At 39.1% G+C, this 23,420-nt stretch overlaps 1 long non-coding RNA gene across 1 annotated transcript; it reads left to right on the forward strand.

The window, feature by feature from the left end:
• Positions 1–21,841: 21,841 nt before the first annotated feature.
• Positions 21,842–23,097, forward strand: LOC147376520 (uncharacterized). Its single transcript, XR_015161681.1, has 2 exons — positions 21,842–21,879; positions 22,560–23,097. It is a non-coding gene; the product is annotated as an uncharacterized LOC147376520 (long non-coding RNA).
• The last annotated feature ends 323 nt before the right edge of the window (positions 23,098–23,420 follow it).

Raw genomic sequence — 23,420 nt, forward strand, 5'->3', positions numbered from 1 at the left:
TCTGTATTGTGTTAGGAAGTGTTCCAATCTCGTTCTTTTACCCATAGCTGTCCGGTTTAACCAGCACCACTTATTGAAGAGACTGTCTTTTCTGTACTGTATATTCTCACCTCCTTTGCCAAAGATAAGGTGTCCATAGGTGCCGAGGACCAGCCCCGGCTGATCCAGGGTATTCGAAGGGGAGACGGCGTCGGCGACTATTTATATGCTAATTAGAGATATAGAGAACAATAGAATGAGGATAGCTCAGTAGGAAAATTCAGTGGAGAAAAGAAGCTGAGTAGTTTGGTTTACGCGGGAGACCAATAAAACTTCAAGACAAGAAGTTTGCACCACTTACGTAGGCCGCAGGCGCCCTCTCGAATAGCGGAAGGTGCCTCACCCTAGACACCTTCTCGAGTGGGTCTTAGAAGCCCAGGCATAATTAGTAAGCGTGGTGGGTTCCGCGCTCCAGATGGAGACTCAGCTGGAAGTTAAAGGGAAGAATGACATGGGGAGACCAAGCGTTGGTGAACAAGGCCCATAGCTTTATTTTTAACAGGGGCTTTTGTACCCTAAGTTACACATAGAGGATAATAGGGGATGCAAAGTCAGCAGTCTTTGGTTCTTATCAAAAACCAAGGTTTCTTTCCTGCAAATGTATCGTATACAAATGGTTTAGGTGATTTACATCATCTTCTGGCCAGAAGGCCTACTAACATTTTATGACTCTTGACAAGGACTTATCAACAAAGACTTATTTTCTCTAAGAGTAATTATTTTAAGGTTTGGCACCATCTTCCAAAGATAAAATTGCATTCCTATAGGGCGGATGTGTAATGGGCTTACAACAAAGAAAGAATTTATTACCTTAAGGGTCTAAAGTTACTAACACCAAGGCCACTACTTATTTTTTCTATATACCAACTATTAATTAATACACATTCAAGGATACAATTCAGGGGATGTGAAAACTTGGCAACAAGCATTGACTCATCAATGAAATCCTTTATTAGTTTATTCTGACAGTTTCTAACTCTCTGAGAGGCTCTAAGCTATTTGAATATCTTAAGCTTCCCATGCCTCTCGAGGCTGGGAGACTGTAAACAATCGTATGCATAGCTGCAGGAGTCCGGGTAAACTTGTCAGGCGAGTTAGAGAGCCATCAGAGGGGTTTGGATTTAAACACTCCTAATTGCCCAGGAACTTTATTAATTGGAGCTGTAAGTTAACTCTTTGACAGAGAGAGAGAGAGATGGTGGTAGGGGACAGCCCCCAGTAAAGTCAGAGGTGAGAGCACAAAGCAATAAAGTAGGCAGACTCTGGTTTTTTGGGGGAAAATGCTCGAGAATATCCGGGGGGACTCCTGAGGCTCGATCCCACCTTTGCGTATGCCGAGCCTCCTTCCTCATGACCTTTATCACGAGTGGAATGCCTCACCGGCTCCCCGCACATAGGTGCATGGGTTTATCTCTGGGCTTTCTATCTTGTTCCATTGGTATATATTTCTGTTTTTGTGCCAGTACCATACTGTCTTGATGAATGTAATTTGTAGTAAAGTCTGAAGTCAGCAAGTTGGATTCTTCCAACTCCTTTTTTCGTTCTCAAGATTGCTTTGGCTATTCAGGTTCTTTCATGTTTTTATACACATCATGAAATTATTTGTTGTAGTTCTGTGAATAATACAATTGGTAATTTGATGAGGATTGTACTGAATTTATAGATTACTTTGGTTAGTATAGTCATTTTCACAATATTGATTCTTTAATCCAAAAAAAAAAATGGTTTATCTCTCCATCTGTTTGTGTCATCTTTGACATCTTTCATCAGCATCTTGCAGTTTTCTACATACAGCTCTTTTGTCTCTTTAGGTGATTTTATTCATAGGTGTATTATTGCTTTGGTTGCATTGGTGAATTGGATTGTTTATTTAATTTCTCTTTATGATTTTTCATTGTTAATTTACAAGAGTGTGAAGGACTTCTGTGACTTAATTTTATAATCTGAAAATATACTAAAATCATTGATTAGCCATAGTAATATTCTGATGGCTACTTTAGGGTTTTCTAAATAAGAATCAAGTCATCTGAAAACAGTGATAGTTTTAAGTCTTCTTTCTAACTAGGATTCTTTTTATTTCTCTTTTAAATTTCCTGTATTAAAGAATATTTGCATCCCTGGGATAAAGACCACTTGGTCATGACATATGGTCTTTTTAATGTGTTGCTGGATTCTGCTTGCTACAATTTCATTGAGGATTTTTGCATCTATATTCATCAGTAATATTACCATGCAATTTTCTTTTTTGTGGTATCCTTGCCCAGTTTTGGTATCAGGGTAATGGTGGCCTCATAAAGTGAGTTTGGAATCATAACCCAATCAAAAGGTGGGCAGAAGACCTAAACAGACATCTCTCCAAAGAAGACATGCAGATGGCTAATAAACACCTGAAAAGATGCTGAACATTGCTCATTATTAGAGAGATGCAAATCAAAACTACAATAAGGTCTCATCTCACACCAGTTACAATGACCATTATTAAAAGGTCTATAAACAATAAATACTGGGGAGGATGTGGAGAAAAGGAAACCCTCTTGCAGTGTTGGTAGGAACATAAATTGATACAACCACTATGGAAAAAAGTATGGAGATTCCTTAAAAAACTAGGAATAAAACTACCATATGACCCAGGAATCCCACTATCCTGAGAAAATCATAATTGGAAAAGACACAAGTACCTCAATGTTCATTGCCTCAACATTCACAATAGCTAGGACATGCAAGCAACCTAGATGTCCATCGAAAGATGAATAGATGCACAGTCAAATATTACTCAACTATAAAAAGTAATGTATTTGAGTGCACCAGCTCCAAGCATCCTGTATCCTGCATCGAACCTGGACTGGAGATTCATAGAGTCAGTTCTAATGAGGTGGATAAACCTAGAGCTTATTATACAAAATGAAATAAATCAGAAAGAGAAAGACATACATGGAATATGAATGCATGCATATGGAATCTAGAAAGATGATACTGATAAACCTATCTGGAGCAGCAGTGGAGATGCAGATCCACAGAACAGAAGTTTGGAAACAGTGAAGGAGAAAGACAGGTGGTAAGACTTGGGGGAGTGGCACTGGAACATATGCATTACCACATATAAAGTAGGTGACCAGTGGGCATTTGCTGTATGAAACAGAAATCCTAAGCCAGTGCTCTGTGAAAACCTAGAGGTAGGATTAAGAGGGAGGGGGGATATTAAGAGGGAGGGGACATATGTATACCTATGATTCATGTTGAAATATGCAGAGATCATCAAAATATTGAAAAGTAATTATCCTCCAAATAAAAATAAAATAAAATTTTTAAAAAACAAAAAAATGTATTTAAATATCAAATAAATGACTATAAATATTTAAAATTTTTACTTCTAATTTAACTGTGCATTGATTATCAATATGCTTTGCATGACATTATTCTTTGAAATTTATTGATATTGTATTTTTCCCAGTATGTCAGGATATCTTCTGAGCATTCCATATTTGTGTGATTAAAATAGTTACACTATATTTTGGAGACTTTTTGTTTTTTTATTATTTTAAAAAACACCTTTATGAAATGCCAGCTATAAAATATAGGGCATTTAGGAAATTGTTTGTGGGAGTGCTAATCTGCCATCTTTTCAGGTTGTAGGGTTTCTGAATAAGCATCTTCCTTTTTCCACCAAAAAACATAGGGCATAATAATAAGTGCATAATATTAGGGATAATATTAGGAAACAATTTTCTATTAGAAATGATAACATATACCACTTAGATGCTTTTGTTCTTTGACCAATCACTGAATCAAGCTGAAAGGATATTTGCATCTGTGAAAGACTGAATTTTCTGTCAGAAATCTTTAATTCACAAAATTTCTTTGACATTTTTCCTTCATATCAACATTTATATGTTCTAATTTTTGAATGCATAATTTAATACATGCCCCAAAGATTGAAGTTTTTAAAACAGTTTATATTTATTCTTATTTGTGACATTTCTTTTCTACCAAAATTAAGAAATTGAAAATGGAATCTCTTGTTAGAGTGGTAAATTAATATATTTCTTAAATATTAGATCAATCTTTAATGTTTCCTGCTGCGGCTAAGTCGCTTCAGTCGTGTCCGACTCTGTGCGACCCCAGAGAGGGCAGCCCACCAGGCTCCCCCGTCCCCGGGATTCTCCAGGCAAAAACACTGGAGTGGGTTGCCACTTCCTTCTCCAGTGCATGAAAGTGAAAAGTGAAAGTGAAGTCGCTCAGTCGTGTCCGACTCCTAGCGACCCCATGGACAGCAGCCTACCAGGCTCCTCCGTCCATGGGATTTTCCAGGCAAGAGAACTGGAGTGGGGTGCCATTGCCTTATCCTTATATTTCCTAATTTAGAGCAATTTCTAGTTGTAAAGGTAAAAAATCTGCACCAAATACAGAGGTATGGAGGGTTTCCAAAAACTACCAAACAATTCTTGAACACTAATTGGATATCCTACAATTCAACTTAATGCTGCCACTATTTATTTGCAGATAGCCTCAAATTCCATAGACTAAATGCTCTATCCTTCAAGATTAACCCCCTATCCCACTTAAGACACCAGTACAAAGTCCAGGTCGTCACGTGTGCTTCTGACCAACTAATTACAGACCAGAGGTTCAATGACCCCTCCCTTGGATACAGATGAGCATCCAAACAGAAGAAATGCACAGAGGAAATATGCGGCCGGGCACCGAGTTTCCATGCCCTCCCCAGGTGTGCCACTCTCACTGCACTCCAACTGTTTGCATTTTCATCTGTTTCTGTTATCCTATCATTTTATAATAAAGCAGTGAGTGTATGTAAACTCTTTCCATAGGTTCTGTGAGCTGCTCTTGGTGAGTAATTTAGCCCAAGAAGGGGGTCATTGAAAATCCCAGAATTTTTATGATGGCTTCATTTTCAGCCCATCTCCCTTCTCAATAAAATTAGAGGCAGGGGATAAAATCCCAAGTTTCTTATTAGATGTTGTAAATATTGCATAAGAATCTGGAATGTTAGGTCCATAAATCAAGGAAAATTGGAAGTCGTCAAGGCAGAGATAGGAAGATTGAGCATCAACATCTTAGGAATTAGTCAACTAAAATGGAGGGGAAGTGGTGAATATCATGCAGATGACCATTATATCTACTACTGTGGGCAAGAACCCATAGAAGAAATGGAGTAGCCCTCATAAGTTAACAGAAGAGTCCAAAAGCAGTACTTGCATGCAACCTCAAAAACAACACTATGATCTCAGTTCATTCCCAAGGAAAATAATTCAACATCACAGTAATCCAGGTATGTGCCCCAACCACTGATGCAGGGAATGAAGTTGAGCAGTTTGATGAAGACATACAACTTCTTCTGGAACTAGCACCAAAGAAAGATACCCTTTTCATCATAGGGGATTGGAATGCAAAAGTAGGAAGTTAGATACCCGGAATAACAGGCAAGTTTGGCCTTGGATTACACAATGAAGCAGGGCTATGGCTAACAGAATTTTGTCAAGAGAACCTGCTGATCATTGTAAACACCCTTCTTCAATGAGCAATGTAAAAAAAAAAAAAAAAATAGAGGTGAACAATAGAATGGGAAAGACCAGAGATTCCTTGAAGAAAATTGGTGATACTAAGGGAATATTTCCTGCAAGGATGCACACAGTTAAGAACAGAAATGAAAAGGACCTAACAGAAGCAGAAGGAGAGGTGGCAAGAAGAACTAAACACAAAAGGTCATAATAGTGCAGATAACCACAATGGTGTGATCATTCACATAGCACCAGACATCATGGAGTGTGAAGTCAAGTGAAACATAGAAAGCATTATTACAAACAAAGCTAGTGGAGGTGATAAAATTCCAGCTGAGCTATTTAAAACACTAATGCTGTTAAAGTGCTGCATTCAATATGTCAGCAAATTTGGAAAGCACAGCAGTGGCCACAGGACTAGAAAAGTTTAGTTTTCATTCCAATCCCAAACGATGTTCAAACTACCATACAATTGTACTCATTTCACATGGTAGAAAGATTATGTTCAAAATCCTTTAAGCTAGGCCTCAGTAGTATGTGAACCAAAATCTTCAAAATATACATGCTGAGTTTAAAAAGGCAGAGAAACCAGATATCAAATTGCCAACCATCATTGAATCATGGATAGATCAAGGGAATTCCAGAAATATATCTACTTCGGCTTCATTCACTATGCCTTTGAATGTGTGGATCACAACAAACTGGAAAATTCTTCATGAGACTGGAGTACCAGACCACCTTACCTGTCTTCTGATAAATCTGTGTGCCAGTCAAGAACAACAGTTAGAACAGGACATGGAACAAAGGACTGGTTCAAAATTGGCTGTATATTTAACTTACATGCAGAGTACATCGTAGAAAATGCCAGGCTGGAAGAATCACAAGTTGGACCAAGATTCCTGGGAAAAATAACAACCTTGGATATGCAGGTGATACCAATATAATGGCAGAAGGTGAAGAGGAAGTAATCTTGATGAGGGTGATAGAGGAGAGTGGCTTGGAACTCAACATAAAAAAACTAAGATCACAGCATCTAATGACAACATTTCATGGTAAATAGGGGAAAGATTGGGAGCAGTAATCGATTTTATTTCCTTGTGCTCCAAAATCACTGCAGACTGTCACTGCAGTCATGAAATTAAAGATGCTTGTTCCTTGAAAGGAAAGCAATGACAAACCTAGACAATGTTACCAAATACCAGAGATATCACTTTGCCCACAAAGATTTTTATAGTCAAAGCTTTGATTTTTCCAGTAGTCATGTAAGGATGTGAGAACTGTTCCAAAAAGAAGGCTGAGCACTGAAGAATTGATGCTTTTGAACTGTGGTGCTGGAGAAAACTCTTGAAAGTCTCTTGGACTGCAAGAAGATCAAACCCTCAATCCTAAAGGAATCAAGCTGAATAGTCTTTGGAAAGACTGTTGCTGAAGCTGAAGCTCCAATACTTTGGCTACCTAATCCGAAGAACTGACTCATTAGAAAAGGCCCTGAAGCTGGGAAACCTGGAAAGCAAAAGGAAAAGGGGGTGGGAAAGGATGAGATGGTTGTGTAGCATCACCAAATCAATGGACATGGTTTTCAGCAAACTCTGGGAGAGAGTGGAAGACAGAGGAGTTTTGGGGGCCCTTATTCTAAACAATACTATTGCAATCACATTTTGAGGTACATTTAACATTATTGTGAGTAGTTATTGTGAATAGTTATTCATAATTCTTATTAGTTTTTCTACCTTTTCAAGCTCACATTTCCTTTCTTAAAATTTATTTTTAATTGGAGGGTAATTGCTATATGATATTCTGTTGGTTTCTACCATACAACAATGTGGATATACAACAAAGTGTATAAAGTGTTTTATATATACAAGCTTGATATAGTAAGCAGACGTCTCAAACTAGTTCACTTTGCAGGACTGAAATATTATACCTATTGATTAGCAACACCCTGTTTCCCTTTCCTCAAAGTTTCTGGCAACTACTATTATACTCTTTACTTCAATGAGTTTGATTGTATTTGATACCTCATATAAGGGGATTCATACACTATATGGCCTCCTTTTTCTGGCTTATCTCCCTTGGTGTATCTTCCAGGTTGCTTCATGTTGTCTCATATGGCAGAATTTCTTTATTTTTAAGGAAGGATAATAATCCATTGTGTGTATGTGTTGTGTGTGTGTGTATATATATATACACACACACACTACAGTTTATTTACCACTTCATCTGCTGATGGACACTTGGGTTGTTATCACATCAAAGCTACTGTAAGTACTGCTGAAATGAAGTTGGAAGTGCTAATGTTTTCAAGATCCTGATTTAGATTATGTTGGATAAATACAAAATGTGAAATGGGTAAATCATATGATAATTCAATGTTTTCTATTTTCAATTTTTGTGTAGCCTTCATATTTTTCATAATGATTGAGCCATTTTGCCATCCCACTAACAGGTACAAGGGTTCTTTACATCTTCACAACCTCACCAAAGTTTGTTAGTATTTTTTCTTAACAGTCATTCTAATAGGTGTGAAGTGATATGTCATTCTGTTTTTGATTTGCATTTCCCTGTTGATCAGTAGTGATATTAAACTTTTCATGTACCTGTGGTTATTTATATGTCTTCTTTAAAGAGACCTTTACTCAAGGCCCTTGTCTATCTAAAACTAAGGTTGTTAAAAATGTTTGCTATTATGTTGCAGAAATTTCCTATATATTTTGGAAATTAACATCTTTCAGATATATGGGCACTCATATGTCCTTAAGACTGACTGTGTAATGTGCCTCTTATTAGACATTTTATTGTTTTTGTAGCCAAATTTGGGGGCAGGTATAGTTTTTATCTCTAATTACAAAATGTGAAAGTGAACTGATCTTCAGGGAGGTTGGGATTATTTAATGTCATAAAGTGCGGGGAGCCGGTGAGGCATTCCACTCGTGACAAAGGTCATGAGGAAGGAGGCTCGGCATACGCAAAGGCGGGATCGAGCCTCAAGAGTCCCCCCGGATATTCTCGAGCATTTTCCCCCAAAAAACCAGAGTCTGCCTACTTTATTGCTTTGTGCTCTCACCTCTGACTTTACTGGGGGCTGTCCCCTACCACCATCTCTCTCTCTCTCTGTCAAAGAGTTAACTTACAGCTCCAATTAATAAAGTTCCTGGGCAATTAGGAGTGTTTAAATCCAAACCCCTCTGATGGCTCTCTAACTCGCCTGACAAGTTTACCCGGACTCCTGCAGCTATGCATACGATTGTTTACAGTCTCCCAGCCTCGAGAGGCATGGGAAGCTTAAGATATTCAAATAGCTTAGAGCCTCTCAGAGAGTTAAAAACTGTCAGAATAAACTAGTAAAGGATTTCATTGATGAGTCAATGCTTGTTGCCAAGTTTTCACATCCCCTGAATTGTATCCTTGAATATGTATCAATTAATAGTGGGTATGTAGAAAAAATAAGTAGTGGCCTTGGTGTTAGTAACTTTAGACCCTTAAGGTAATAAATTCTTTCTTTGTTGTAAACCCATTACACATCCGCCCTATAGGAATGCAATTTTATCTTTGGAAGATGGTGCCAAACCTTGAAATAATTACTCTTAGAGAAAATAAGTCTTTGTTGATAAGTCCTTGTCAAGAGTCATAAAATGTTAGTAGGCCTTCTGGCCAGAAGATGATGTAAATCACCTAAACCATTTGTATACGATACATTTGCAGGAAAGAAACCTTGGTTTTTGATAAGAACCAAAGACTGCTGACTTTGCATCCCCTATTATCGTCTATGTGTAACTTAGGGTATAAAAGCCCCTGTTAAAAATAAAGCTATGGGCCTTGCTCACCAACGCTTGGTCTCCCCATGTCATTCTTCCCTTTAACTTCCAGCTGAGTCTCCATCTGGAGCGCGGAACCCACCACGCTTACTAATCATGCCTGGGCTTCTAAGACCCACTCGAGAAGGTGTCTAGGGTGAGACCCCTTCCGCTATTCGAGAGGGCGCCTGCGGCCTACGTAAGTGGTGCAAACTTCTTGTCTTGAAGTTTTATTGGTCTCCCGCGTAAACCAAGCTACTCAGCTTCTTTTCTCCACTAAATTTTCCTACTGAGCTATCCTCATTCTATTGTTCTCTATATCTCTAATTAGCATATAAATAGTCGCCGACGCCGTCTCCCCTTCGAATACCCTGGATCAGCCGGGGCTGGTCCTCGGCAATAAAGTACAGGTACCTATATATGTACAAAATGAAGCAGGGAAAAGGCTAACAGGGTTTTGCCAAGAGAATGCACTGGTCATAGCAAACACCCTTTTCCAACAACAGAACAGACAACTCTCCACATGGACATCACCAATTGGTCAATACCAAAATCGGATTGATTATATTCTTTGCAGCTGAAGATGGAGAAGCTCTATACAGTCACCAAAAACAAGACTGGGAGCTGACTGTGGCTCAGATCATTAAAACCTTATTGCCATATTCAGACTTAAATTGAAGAAAGTAGGGAAAACCACTAGGCCATAAAGTATGACTTAAATCCCTTATGATTGTACAGTGAAAAAGTGTCAAAGTGACACTTTTTTACAATGACAAAGTGAAAATGACAAATAGATTCAAGGGATTAGATCTGATAGAGTGCCTGAAGAGCCATAGAAGGGGGGGTTGTAACATTGTACAGGAAGTAATGATCAAGACCATTCCCAAGAAAAAGAAATGCAAAAAGGCAAAATGGTTATCTGAGGAGGCCTTACAAATAGCTGAGAAGAGAGAAGTGAAAGGCAAAGGAGAAAAGGAAAGATACACACATCTGAGCGCAGAGTTCCAACAAATAGCAAGGAAAGGTAAGAAAGCCCTCCTCAGTGATCAATACAAAAAAAATAGAGAAAAAAATAGAATGGTTAAGACTAGAGATATCTTCAGGAAATTAAATATACCAAGGGAACATTTCATGCAAAGATGTACACAATAAAGGAGAGAAATGGTATGGACCTAATAGAAGCAGAATATATTAAGAAGAGTTGGCAAGAATACACAGAAGAACTATACAAAAAAGATATTCATGACCCAAATAACCATGATGGTGTGATCACTCAACTAGAGCTAGATATCTGGAATGTGAAGTAAAATGGGCCTTAGGAATTCTAGCTGAGCTATTCCAAATCCTGAAAGATGATGTTTTGAAAGTGCTGCACTCAATATGCCGGCAAATTTGGAAAAGTCAACAGTGGCCACAGGACTGGTAAAGGTCAGTTTTCATTCCAATCCCAAAGAAAGGCAATGCTAGAGAATGTTCAAACTACCACACAATGGCACTCATCTCACATGCTAGCAAAGTAATACTGAAAATTCTCCAAGCTGGGCTTCAACAGTACAAGAACCAAGAACTTCCAGATGTTCAGGCTGGATTTAGAAAAGGCAGAGAGGGAAGGTGGTCCCAAGATGGTGGAGGAATAGGATGGGAAGACCACTTTCTCCCCCACAAATTCATCAAAAGATCATTTGAATGTTGAGCAACTTTCACAAAACAACTTCTGAACACTGGTGGAGGACACCAGGCACCCAGGAAGGGCAGCCCAATCTCTTCAAAAGGAGGTAGGACAGATTATAAAAGATGAAAGCAGAGACAAAGGATTTAGGGATGGAGACCCGTCCTGGGGAGGGAGTCATGGAGGAGAAGTATCCACACAATTGGAAACCCTCTCACAGGTGTGTCTGTGGGGTGCTTTGAAATCTCAGAGGGCAACATAACAGAAAAAAATGCACAGAATATGTGCCTAACTGCAACTACTAACAGAGAAGTGGCTCAGCCACTCACATCCACCAGCAGAGACTGGGGGCTGGGCAGGGAGGCGTGGGCTGCATTTTTGGTCCTTAGGGTAAGGACTGGCCTTGAGTGCCCTGAGGAAAATCTGAAGGGACTAAGGTGACATAGCAACCCAAATCATGGGATGGCCAGGGAGACCAAAAAACAAAAAAACAAACAAAAAAAAAACAAGCCAGGAGAAGAAGGGGATGACAGAGGATGAGATGACTGGATGGCATCATCGACTCGATGGACGTGAGTCTGAGTGAACTCCGGGAGTTGGTGATAGGCAGGGAGGCCTGGCATGCTGCAATTCATGGGGTCACAAAGAGTCGGGCACGACTGAGTGACTGGACTGAACTGAACAGAACACTTATTTGACTCAAATTCTGCCAAAAAATTGCAGAGGAAGGTAAAACTCCCAAATTCATTCTATGAGGCCACCATCACCCTAATACCAAAACCTGAAATGTTTTGCACACAAAAAGAAATGTGCAGGCCAATATCACTGATGAACATAGTTGCAAAAATCCTCAACAAAATTTTAGCAAACAGAATTCAACAACATATTTAAAAGATCATATATCATGACCAAATGTGCTTTATTCCAGGGGTGCAAAGATTCTTCAATATTTGCAAATCAATCAATGTTATACACCATATTAACAAATTGAAAGATAAAAACCATATGATTATTTCAATAGATGTTGAGAAAGCCTTTGACAAAATTAGACACCCATTTATGATTAAAAAATAAATAAACTTTCCAGAAAGTAGGCATAGAAAGAACATACCTCAACATAATAAAAGCCATATATGACAAACCCACACCAAACATTATTCTCAATGGCAAAAAAACTGAAAGCATTTCCTCTAAAATCAGGAACAAGACAAGAGTGCCCACTCTCACCACTATCCAACATAATTTTGGAAGTCCTAGCACAGCAGTCAGAGATGAAAAAGAAATCAAAGGAATCCAGACTGGGAAAGAAGTAAAACTCATTGTTTGCAGATGACATGATCCTTTACATAGAAAACCCAAAAGATACTGCTGGAAAATTGCTAGAGCTAATCAATTAATATAGTAAAGTGGCAGGATATAAAATTAATACACAGAACTCCCTTGCATTTCTAAACACTAATGATGAAGGAACAGAAAGAGAAATTAAGGATACAATCCCACTAACCATTGCAACAAAAAGAATAAAATACTTAGGAATAAATTTACCTAAAGAAACAAAAGACCTAAGTAAAGAAAATTATAAAACACTGATGAAAGATATCAAAGAGGATACAAATAGATGGAGAAATATACCATGTTTGTGGATTGTAAGAATCAATAAAATGAAAATAAGCATACTACCCCAAACAATCTATAGATTCAGTGCAATCCCTATCAAGTTACCAATGGTATTTTTCACAGAACTAGAACAAATAATTCACACTTTGTATGGAAACACAAAAACCTCAAATAGCCAGAGCAATAATGAGAAAGAAAAATGGAACTGGAGGAATCAAGCTTCCTGACTTCAGACTATACTACAAAGCTACAGTCATCAGGACAATATGGTACTGGCACAAAGACAGAAATACAGATCAATGGAACAAAATAGAAACACCATAGATAAATCCACGCACCCATAGACACCTTATCTTTGGCAGAGGAGGCAAAAATATACAATTTAAAAAAGACAATCTCTTTAACAACTGGTGCTGGGAATACTGGTGAACCATGTGTAAAAGAATGAAAGTGGAACATTTTTGACACCATATACAAAAATAAACTCAAAATTAATTAAAGATCTAAATGTAAGTCCAGAAACTATAAAATTCTTAGAAGAAAACATAGGAAGAACACTCTCTGATGTAAATCACAGCAAGAACCTCTATGACCCACCTCCCAGAGACATAGAAATAAAAAAATAAACAAATAAATGAGACCTAAGTAAATTTAAAAGTTTTTGCACCTTGAAGGAAACTATAAACAAGGTGAAAAGGCAGCCTTCAGAACAGGAGAAAATAATAACAAATGAAACAACTGACAAATAATTAATCTCCAAAATATACAAACAGCTCATGCAGCTCAATACCAGAAAAACAAACAACCCAGTCAAAAAGTGGGCAAAAATACTAAGTAAACAATTCCCCCAAGAAGACATGCAGATGGCTAACAAACACATGTAAAGATGCTCAACATCACTCATTACTAGAGAAATGCAAATCAAAACCACAATGAGGTATCATCTCATGTGAGTCAGAATGGCCATCATCAAAAAGTCTACAAGCAATAAATGCTGGAGAGGATGTGGAGAAAAGGGAACCCTCTTACACTATTGATGGGAATGCAAACTGGTACAGCAACTATGGAGAACAGTGTGGAGATGCCTTCAAAAACTGGAGATAGAACTGCCCTATGACCAAGCAATCCCACTGCTGGGCATGCACACCAAGGAAACTAGAATTGAAAGAAGCACATGTACCCCAATGTTCATGGCTGCACTGTTTACAATAGGTAGGACATGAAGCAACCTGATGTCCATCAGCATTCAAATAGATAAGGAAGTTGTGTTACATATATACAATGGAATATTACTTAGCTTTATAAAAGAACTCATTTGAGTCAGTTCTAATGACATGGATGAAACGAGTCTATGGCAGCAAAAGAAACACAGATGTAAAGAATAGACTTTTGAACTATGTGGGAGAAGGCAAGGGTGGGAGGATTTGACAGAATAGCATTGAAACATGTATATTACCATATGTAAAATAGATGACCAGTGCAGGTTCAATGCATGAAGTGGGGCACTCAAGGCCGTTGCTCTGGGACAACCCAGCAGGACAGGGTGGGGAGGGAGCTGGGAGGAGAGTTCACAATAGGTGGACACATGTGCCTCCTGGCTGACTGATGCCGATTCAGTGTATGGCAAAAATCACCACAATGTTGTAAAGCTATCGTCCAATTAAAATAAAGTATTCATTTAAAAAAAGAAATGAAAAGACAGAAGAACCAGAGATCAAATTACCAGTATCTGTTGGATCGTATAAAAGACAAGAGAATGCCAAAAATATCTACTTCTGCTTCATCAACTATGCTAAAGGTTTTGACTGTGTAAATCAGAACAAATTGTGGAAAATTCTTAAAAAGATGGGAATACCAGACCACCTTACCTGTCTCCTGAGAAATGCGTACGCAGGTCAAGGAACAACAATTAGAACCAGACATGGAGCAATGGACTGGTTCAAAATTGGGAAAGCAGTGCATCAAGCCTGCATATTGTCACAAGGCTTATTTAACTTATATGCAGATTACATCACGAGAAATGCTGGTCTGGATGAAGCACAAGCTGGAATCGAGATTGTTGGAAGAAATACCAATAACTTCAGATATGCAGATGACATCACCCTTATGGCAGAAAGTGAGGAACTAAACAGTCTCTTGATGAAAGTGAAAGAGGAGAGTGAAAAAGCTGGCTTAAAACTCAACATTCAGAAAACTAAGATCATGGCATCTGGTCCCATCACTTCATGGCAAAAAGATGGGGAAACAGTGGAAACAACAGTAAGAGACTTCATTTTCTTGGTCTCCAAATCACTGCAGATGGTGACTGCAGCCATGAAATTAAAAGACACTTGCTCATCAGAAGAAAAGCTATGACCAACCTAGACAGCATATTAAAAAGCAGAGACATAACTTTGCCAACAAAGGGCCATCTAGTCAAAACTATGTTTTTTCCAGTAGTCATTCATATATGGGTGTGAGAGTTGGACCATAAAGAAAGCTGAGTGCCAGATAATTGATGCTTTTGAACTGTGGTGTTGGAGAAGACCCTTTAGAGTCCCTTGGACTGCAAGGAGATCCAACCAGTCAATAGTAAAGATAATCAGTCCTGAATATTCATTGGAAGGACTGATGCTGAGGCTGAAGCGCCAATTTGGCCACTTGATGTGAAGAACTGACCCACTGGACAAGATGCTGATGATGGGAAAGATTGAAGGCAGGAGAAAAAGGGGATGACAGAGGATGTGATGTTTGGATGGCATCACCAACTTGATGGACATGAGCTTGAGTAGGTTCTGGGAGCTGGTGACAGACAGGGAAACCTAGGGTACTGCAGTTTCATGGGGTTGCAAAGAATCATGACTGAGTGACTGGACTGAACTGAACTGAACTGATAGCCAAGGTACTCAAGTACATTTTGGACTCTGTGGGAGAGGGAGAGGGTGGGATGATTTTGGAGAATGGCATTGAAACACATATAATATCATATATGAAACAAATCACCAGTCCAGGTTTGATGCAGGATACAGGATGCTTGGGGCTTGTGCACTCAGATGACCCAGAGGGATGGTACGGGGAGGGAGGTGGGAGGGGGCTTCAGCATGGGATACACGTGTACACCCGTGGCAGATTCATGTTGATGTATGGAAAAAACCAATACAGTATTTTAAAGTAATTAGCCTTCAATTAAAATAAATAAATTTAAATTTAAAAAATATATTTGTGGAAATTATATTATTTTATTCATATTTGACTAATAGTTTGGTTACATATAACATTTTAGGTTCAAAAAATATTTTCCTTTGAAATTTTAGAGGCACTGCTCTTTACTCGTCAAGCATTAATATTTACTGATGATTTCTTTTCTACTTCACGGCTTACTTAACCTCTGTTCTACTCATTCCGCAGTCAGCTTTTCTCCTAGATAACCACTGTTACTAGTTTCTAAGTAACATCTAGCAAACTTTCAGGTAGATATTACATGATTTTCAGAGAGATTCAGAGATTCAGTTTGCTACAAATGCTTCCATTTGTAAAATGGAAAATATCCATTATATGAAAATATATCCATTATTTCAAACAAATGAGGACCATTTGTCCTTGAGTCACTTTCTCTTTTATCAAGAACTAATTATCCCTCTTTCTAAGTCCGCAACCTCATTAAGCACCTTTTTCTTAAGAAAGCCAAATGTTCCTTCAACTTACCAAACATGAGAGACAACCCATAGAATTTATTGGTAAAAATATCTTGAAATCCATTAGTAATACATGGAGAAAGAAAAGCAGGTATAAAATTATGTTGGCAGAACTGTTCTATGTCATGTATTCCATAGATAATTCTCTTACTCCAGCAGGTACCACCTAGTTCCTAAGACTTCATCATGAAAAGAATGTTGTGAAAGCACCTAATCCATCCCAAGACATTGCTGTTCCTTCCAGGATTCCTGAAGGGCGTCTGTTTCCTAATGGTGATCCTGGTTACTGCATTGTGCAATCTCAGAGGACTGGGCAGGAACAGCGGTCCTCATCTTGGTTCTCTGAGAGACTGAGAAAGAGATCAGGAGCAGGACTCCATCTAAAGAAGTTCCTACCTCTTCAAACACCCAGGTTATGCCAATGATCTTTTTCTCAACTACATCAGCCCAGTCAAGATAGAAACACAGCAGATGCTTCATGGTCTTTTTTCAGGAAAGAGCACAATGCTTGAAATCTTCCCTCAGGCAGTGGAGAAGGAAGACCTCTGTTACCAGTAAAAAGATGTGGATTCTTCAAGTGACTTCTGACCTACTCCTTCTAACTAGCAGTGATAACAGCAGGAGAAAGAGAGGAGCAGGCAGGGGTCATAGCAAGGGAGACCTTAGTCTACACACTGCTATTCTTTATAAGATTTGGAGCATCTTTGACATTATTGATCAGTTATTTTGAGTAGTTATTCATAATTATTAGTTTTTCTACCTTTTAGAGCTCACACATATAATTTTTAAATTTATTTTTAATTCGAAGATAATTGCTTTACTATGTTCTGTTGGTTTCTACCATGCAACAATGTGGACCTTGAACCTCACTTCCACCCCGCTGACCCCATCCCACCCCTCTAGGTTGTCACAGAGAACCAGGCTGAACTCCCTGAGCTACAAAACAATTTTCCATCAGTCATCTATTCTACACATGGCAATGCTTGTATTTCAATGCTACTGTCTCAATAAGTTCCACCCTCTCCTTCACTCAGTGTACTCACAAGTTTGTTTTCTACATCAGCATTTCTATTCCTGCACTTGAAAGAGGTTCATCCGGGCTATTTCTCTAGATTCCATACGTATGTGTTAATATACAATATTTGTTTTTCTCTTCCTGAATTACCTCACTGTGTGTAAAAGGCTCTAGATTTGGCCACCTCAGTTCAACTGACTCGGATTTGTTCCTTTTTATTGGCTGAGTAATATTTCATTGTATACATGTGCCACAACATCTTTATCCACTCATCTGTTGATTGACATCTAGGTTGCTTCCATGTCTTGGCTATTGTAAATAGTGCTGCATTGAACACTAGGGTATACATGACCTTTTGAATCACGGTTTTCTCAGGGCATATGCTGGGCCACTTGTTAGTTTTACTCCTAGTTTTTTAATGAATCTCCAGATTGTTCTCCATCGGAGAAGGCAATGGCACCCAACTCCAGTACTCTTGCCTGGAAAATCCCATGGATGGAGGAGCCTGGTAGGTTGCAATCCATGGGGTCGCTAAGTCGGACATGACTGAGCGAATTCACTTTCGCCTTTCACTTTCATGCATTGAGGAAGGACATGGCAACCCACTCCAGTGTTCTTGCCTGGAAAATCCCAGGGACGGGGGAGCCTGGTGGGCTAACCTTTATGTGGTCGCACAGAGTCAGACATGACTGAAGTGACTTAGCAGCTTAGCAAATATTGTTCTCCATAGTGGCTGTATCAATTTACTTTTTTAAAAAAGTTTTATTGTGTTAGGAACACTAAACATGAGGTGTATTCTCTTAACATATTTTAAGTGTATAATGCAGTGTTGTTATACACAGGCTTGATGGTGTGAGAAGATCTCTAGAACTGACATACCTTTCAAGATTGTAATTTTATACCGTCAACTAAAAAATACAGTCACAACCTGAAAGGAGACTTTTGTTTTATTTGTTTGGAAAGTTTAGGACTCCAAGCCCAGGAGACAGCATCTCAGTAGCTCTGAGAAAAGTGTTCCCCTTGGAACATGGGAGTGGGAGTCAGGCTGCATAGAAATTTACAGCAAAGGGAGCAGGCAGTCTGAACATCAAAGATCAGATATCAAATTAAGGAATTTAGCATGGTCTGTATGGGAAGATTCAAGCCTCTGGGCTCACTGAATTCATTGCTTTCATATGTACCTCAGCTATGTGGGCCAAATCCTGTTTCCTTGTTCACCTTAAGCAGTGGCAGCTGTGGCAGATGGCTGCTCCTTGAGTTCCCCCAGCTCCTCAGCAATCACCATGGCAGGTGACGGCATCTGCTGGATTGAGCTTTGGGAGCCCGCATTCACATTTGGAGGCCAGAAATCGCTGATGGCTGTGACATTTCTTGTTTATTGATTTGGCAGTAGAGCTTTACATTTCACAATACCTATTGATTAGCAACACCCTGTTTTAGTCCATGCCCTTGCTCCTTCAGTTCCTGGCAACTACTATTCTATTCTTTATTCCATGAGCTTGACTCTTTTCGATACCTCATATAAGGGGATTCATGTGGTACTTGTCCATCTGTTTCTGGCTTATTTCTCTTGGCATAATGTCTTCCAGGTGAGTTCATGTTGTCTCATAGGACAGGATTTTCTTCTTTTTAAGAAGGGATAATAATCCTTTGTATGTATATACTACAGTTTACTTATCCACTCATCTGTTGATGGACATTTAGGTTGTTACCACACTTTGGCTACTGTGAGTACTGCTGCAGTGAACTTGGGAGTGCTAATATGTCTTTGAGACTTTGATTTAAATTATTTTGGGTCAATGATTTAGATGTAGAATGGGTGAAACCTATGGTAGTTCTGTTTTTTCTATTTTTAACTTTTTGAGTGACCTTCATATTCTTCATAATGGTCACACCATTGTGCCCTCCACTGCCAGGTACAAGGGTTCTTCTTTTCTCCATAATCTCACCAACATTTGTTATTTTGCTTTTTTGATTATAGTCATTCTTCAGGAGTGAAGTGATACATCATTGTGGTTTTAATTTGCATTTCCCTGGTTATTAGTAGTGATATTAAAATCCTTTTCATGTCCCTGTGGTTTTATATATATATATATATATATATATATATATATATATATATATATATGTCTTCTTTAAAGAAAGCTCTATTCAAGTCCTTTACCTATTTAAAATTAAGGTTGTTAAATTGTCTTCAATTATGTTGTAGGAGCTTCTTACATACTTTGGAAATTAACCCCTTATCATATATATGGGGTTCATATTTCCTTAAGCCTTATAACCAGGAAGAGTTAATTTTGAATTTATGCTGGATCAGCTTCTGGATTTTAACCCTCATCTTGCCACTTTTGTTATTGTAAGCATACATAATGGACTGTCTTTGGGAGATAACCTGAACTGCCCACCTGTGAATGACTGTAAGGAAGTGAATCTAACACATTCTCCCACCTGAGGCTTGCCATACTAGGGGAAATTTGCAAGATTGAGTAGTCTTTTACTTTGTTTCCTTACCTGCACCCCATTTCTGACCCATAAAAGAACCTGGCAAGCAGGCCCCAGCAAGATGATTTTTCAGGCACTAGCTTGTCATTGTCTCAGCCCGTGGGTTCCCTAATAAAGTCCCTTTCTAGCCTAGATGGTGCCTATAGATGTCTGCATACCCAGGAATTCCCTCATAGCTCAGTCGTTAAAGAATCGATGCTGGATGCTTGGGGCTGGTGCACTGGACGGCCCAGAGGGTTGGTATAGGGAGGGAGGAGGGAGGAGGGTTCGGGATGGGGAACACATGTATACCTGTGGCGGATTCATTTTGATATTTGGCAAAACTAATACAATTATGTAAAGATTAAAAATAAAATAAAATTAGAAAAAAAAATAAATAAAAAAGAAAATTACTTAAATTTGTACAGCAGATAAGACATAACTCCACTTTTTTTGCTATATGTACTAGAGAGCACTGGTAGATATACTTACATTTAAAAAATATTCTTTTTATAATTAGGAGTAAACTCAATTTTGTTAATAAAATGAATGAAATTACATCCAGAAAAAAAAAAAAGAATCTGCCTGCAATGCAGGAGACTTGGGTTTGATTCCTGGGTGAAACATGAAATTTTTCATTTCGTTTTCTCCTTTTCCTAGTCTAGACACCTCATCTCAGATTCACGACAGCAAGCAGAGCAAGCATGGGCTTGGTACAGACTATGTCATGTGTCTTAGATTAGACATTTTGTTGTTTTCATAGCAAAAAATAGAGGCAAGTATAGCTTTTGTCTTTAATTTACAGCAGTGTTAGTAAGCTGATCTTCAGAGTGGTTGGGAAACATTTAATGTCACAAAGTACCAGTGACTATAGATGTCTGCATACCCAGGGCACTCAAGGTCCCCCATGGAAGGCTTATTGCTTAGTATTAGCTGAAGGGTTGCTGTATTTCAGCAAACTGTACTAATAAATTCCTAACGGGTTCTATGTCACCCTTAGTTTATTTGTTTAGAGGAAAATATCCATGGATTGAATGGTGGGGTCAATGACTCATGGAGCTTCATTCCATGAGTAAACTAAGAATGTCAGAAAACACACTAAATGTCATTTCAAAAAAAAAAAAATGGCAGGATAGAGTCAATTGAATTAACTGTTGTAGGGTAAAGTGGCAAAGGATATTTGGGGAGTATTAGTGGAAAAGCTTCTTAATGGATACAGCCTAGACATTGAGTCAATTTTGAAAATAATGAGAAGAGAGGAATTTGGGTTTCTAGTAGACTACAAGTTGCTCATGGTCATGTGGCTGCAGAGACCAGATCAGTGTATACATCTGCAGAAGTAGAGCTTCAGTAAAGCATCTCAACTTGTGACCTTATGGCCCAGAAAACTGAAGGATCAAGTTTTCCTGTCGGGTCCATGAATGGAGCAATGTGAAAACACACCTGGCATGAGACCGCCAACACCAGAAACTAGAAAGTTAGGAAAACAAGATTCAACTTTGTGGTCCCAAGTCATTTAATTGTCAAGAAAAGGCTAGAGACCAGTGGGGCATGGTGTAAGGAAGGTGAGTTTAAAAAAACTGTGCGTAGGGGTTAAGATATGTGAGGTTAGTAAATCCTAGTCTCGACCATCAAGGGAAACAAAGCTGGGTTCTGGCAGGTGAAATGGAATAGGGAGGAAGTTTTACATAGCAGTTTCTTGGGGGCTGGGGAGTGAAAGAATCACCAAGTCTGACAATGGAGGAGCAACACTATTGTCAAAGAATTCCTCATATTTCCTAACCGGTGCATAACAATGGCACAGGGAGTACGTGACCAGGTCTCCAGTGAATCACTCTGCACTTCCTTATGAAGGATAAAGAAATCCATGGACAAGGGAAATTTGTGATATCAGCATTAGTGTGGCAATTTATTTTTGAGATTGCAAGCACGTGGTATTTGGGGTGGGAAACAAGTGCATCATGCCAGTCCTGGGATGTTCCCTTTGGGTGGAGCTGCCTGGTCCTTATAAAAGGAGTCTCCATCACAGTGCTGTCATTGTCGTGACGGTCATAGGTCTTCTTTGGAGCCTCTGGTGAGCACAACTCTTAGAGATCTTGATGGAACTTGGGTGTTGGGTTTAATTTGGGGGTAGAAGTGGCTTTAACTGAAGCAATTAGTGCTCTTAATGGGAAAAAGAAGATAATGAGGGTTTAGGGGTAAATTTTTGATATTTGGTCACATATGCGATCTTAAATGTGAAGAGAAAATGGAGTCAGAGGCACAGTCTTAACCTGAGAGAGAGTAGGGGGGATGAGATACTGTGCTACAGCACAGCACACATTAGTTCCAGATGCACCCTTCTCAGCATTCAGTCCCATTGAATGCCTAGTTTGGGCCTTTGCATTTCTCCTCAGAAGCCCACAGTCAGGTCAGCTTGTCCAGCAACCAAGACCTGATGGGAGAAATAAGTAGAGATTTGTTTGGGGATTGCTACAAGCTTATTATCCAGATTCTTCTTCTGAGTTTGTTTATATTCATATAACACCTGTGTAGGTAATTCTGTTTTAGAATGTGGTAGAAGGAGAGACTAACCAGAAAAGACTGATGATCTGAGGGCAAGAGATACTAAAAAAGAATGGTGAAGAAGCTACAAAAACCATAAAGACTGTTTTAAGAATCAAGAAGAGTCCTTAGTGACAGGAGGGTTGTTGGCACAGCTAAATGTTCTACCAATTGGACTCTCTGCTATGAAGAAAGTTGTCTGTATTTCAGATTCCTTGAGACCCAGGAAGCATGTCTAACCATCCGCATCCGCATCCGCATCCGCATCAACATCAGCATCAGCATCACCATCAGTGCAAGGAGCCCTGCCATCCACCTCCAAAAGTGTGCCCACCCAAGTGCCATGAGCCTTGCCCACCTCATCCATGCCCATCTCCACCGAGCCAGAAGAAATGCCCTCCTGGGCCACCATGCCCACCATGGGAGCAGAAGTGTCCACCCAAGTGGAAGTAACAGCATCAGATTTCATCTGGACCAAGAAACAAGATCCAGGCTCTTCCATTGTCCTCCCTTTGACCATGGTGACGGATTCCATCTTCCTTAATCTCCCTCCTCAACCAACAGCTGACAGAGGAAAGGCTTGCTTCCTGAAGCTGACACCACGTTGTTGGAAGAAGAGTAGCAGAATCATTGCTTGATCTCTCTTTGCCATGTGCCTGTCTGTAATCTGTGTTGTGATATCTAACCCATGAACAATTAGTGTGTCTATTCTTTTGCTTCTCCAATAAAGCATATCCATTGCCCATTATGTATTTCTTTCTTTTTTTTTAACTTTAATTTTATTTTATTTTTAAACTTTACATAATTGTATTAGTTTTGCCAAATATCAAAATGAATCCACCACAGGTATACATGTGTTCCCCATCCTGAACCCTCCTCCCTCCTCCCTCCCCATACCATCCCTCTGGGTCGTCCCAGTGTTCTAGCCCCAAGCATCCAGTATCGGGCTTCAAACCTGGACTGGCATCTCGTTTCATATATGATTTTTACATGTTTCAATGCCATTCTCCCAAATCTTCCCACCCTCTCCCTCTCCCAGAGTCCATAAGACTGTTCTATACATCAGTGTCT

This window comes from Bos grunniens, chromosome 3 (genome assembly GCF_055505025.1).
Source record: "Bos grunniens cultivar Pamir isolate PY7600 chromosome 3, Bosgru_T2T1.0, whole genome shotgun sequence".
In the NCBI taxonomy this organism is placed as follows: Eukaryota; Metazoa; Chordata; class Mammalia; order Artiodactyla; family Bovidae; genus Bos; species Bos grunniens.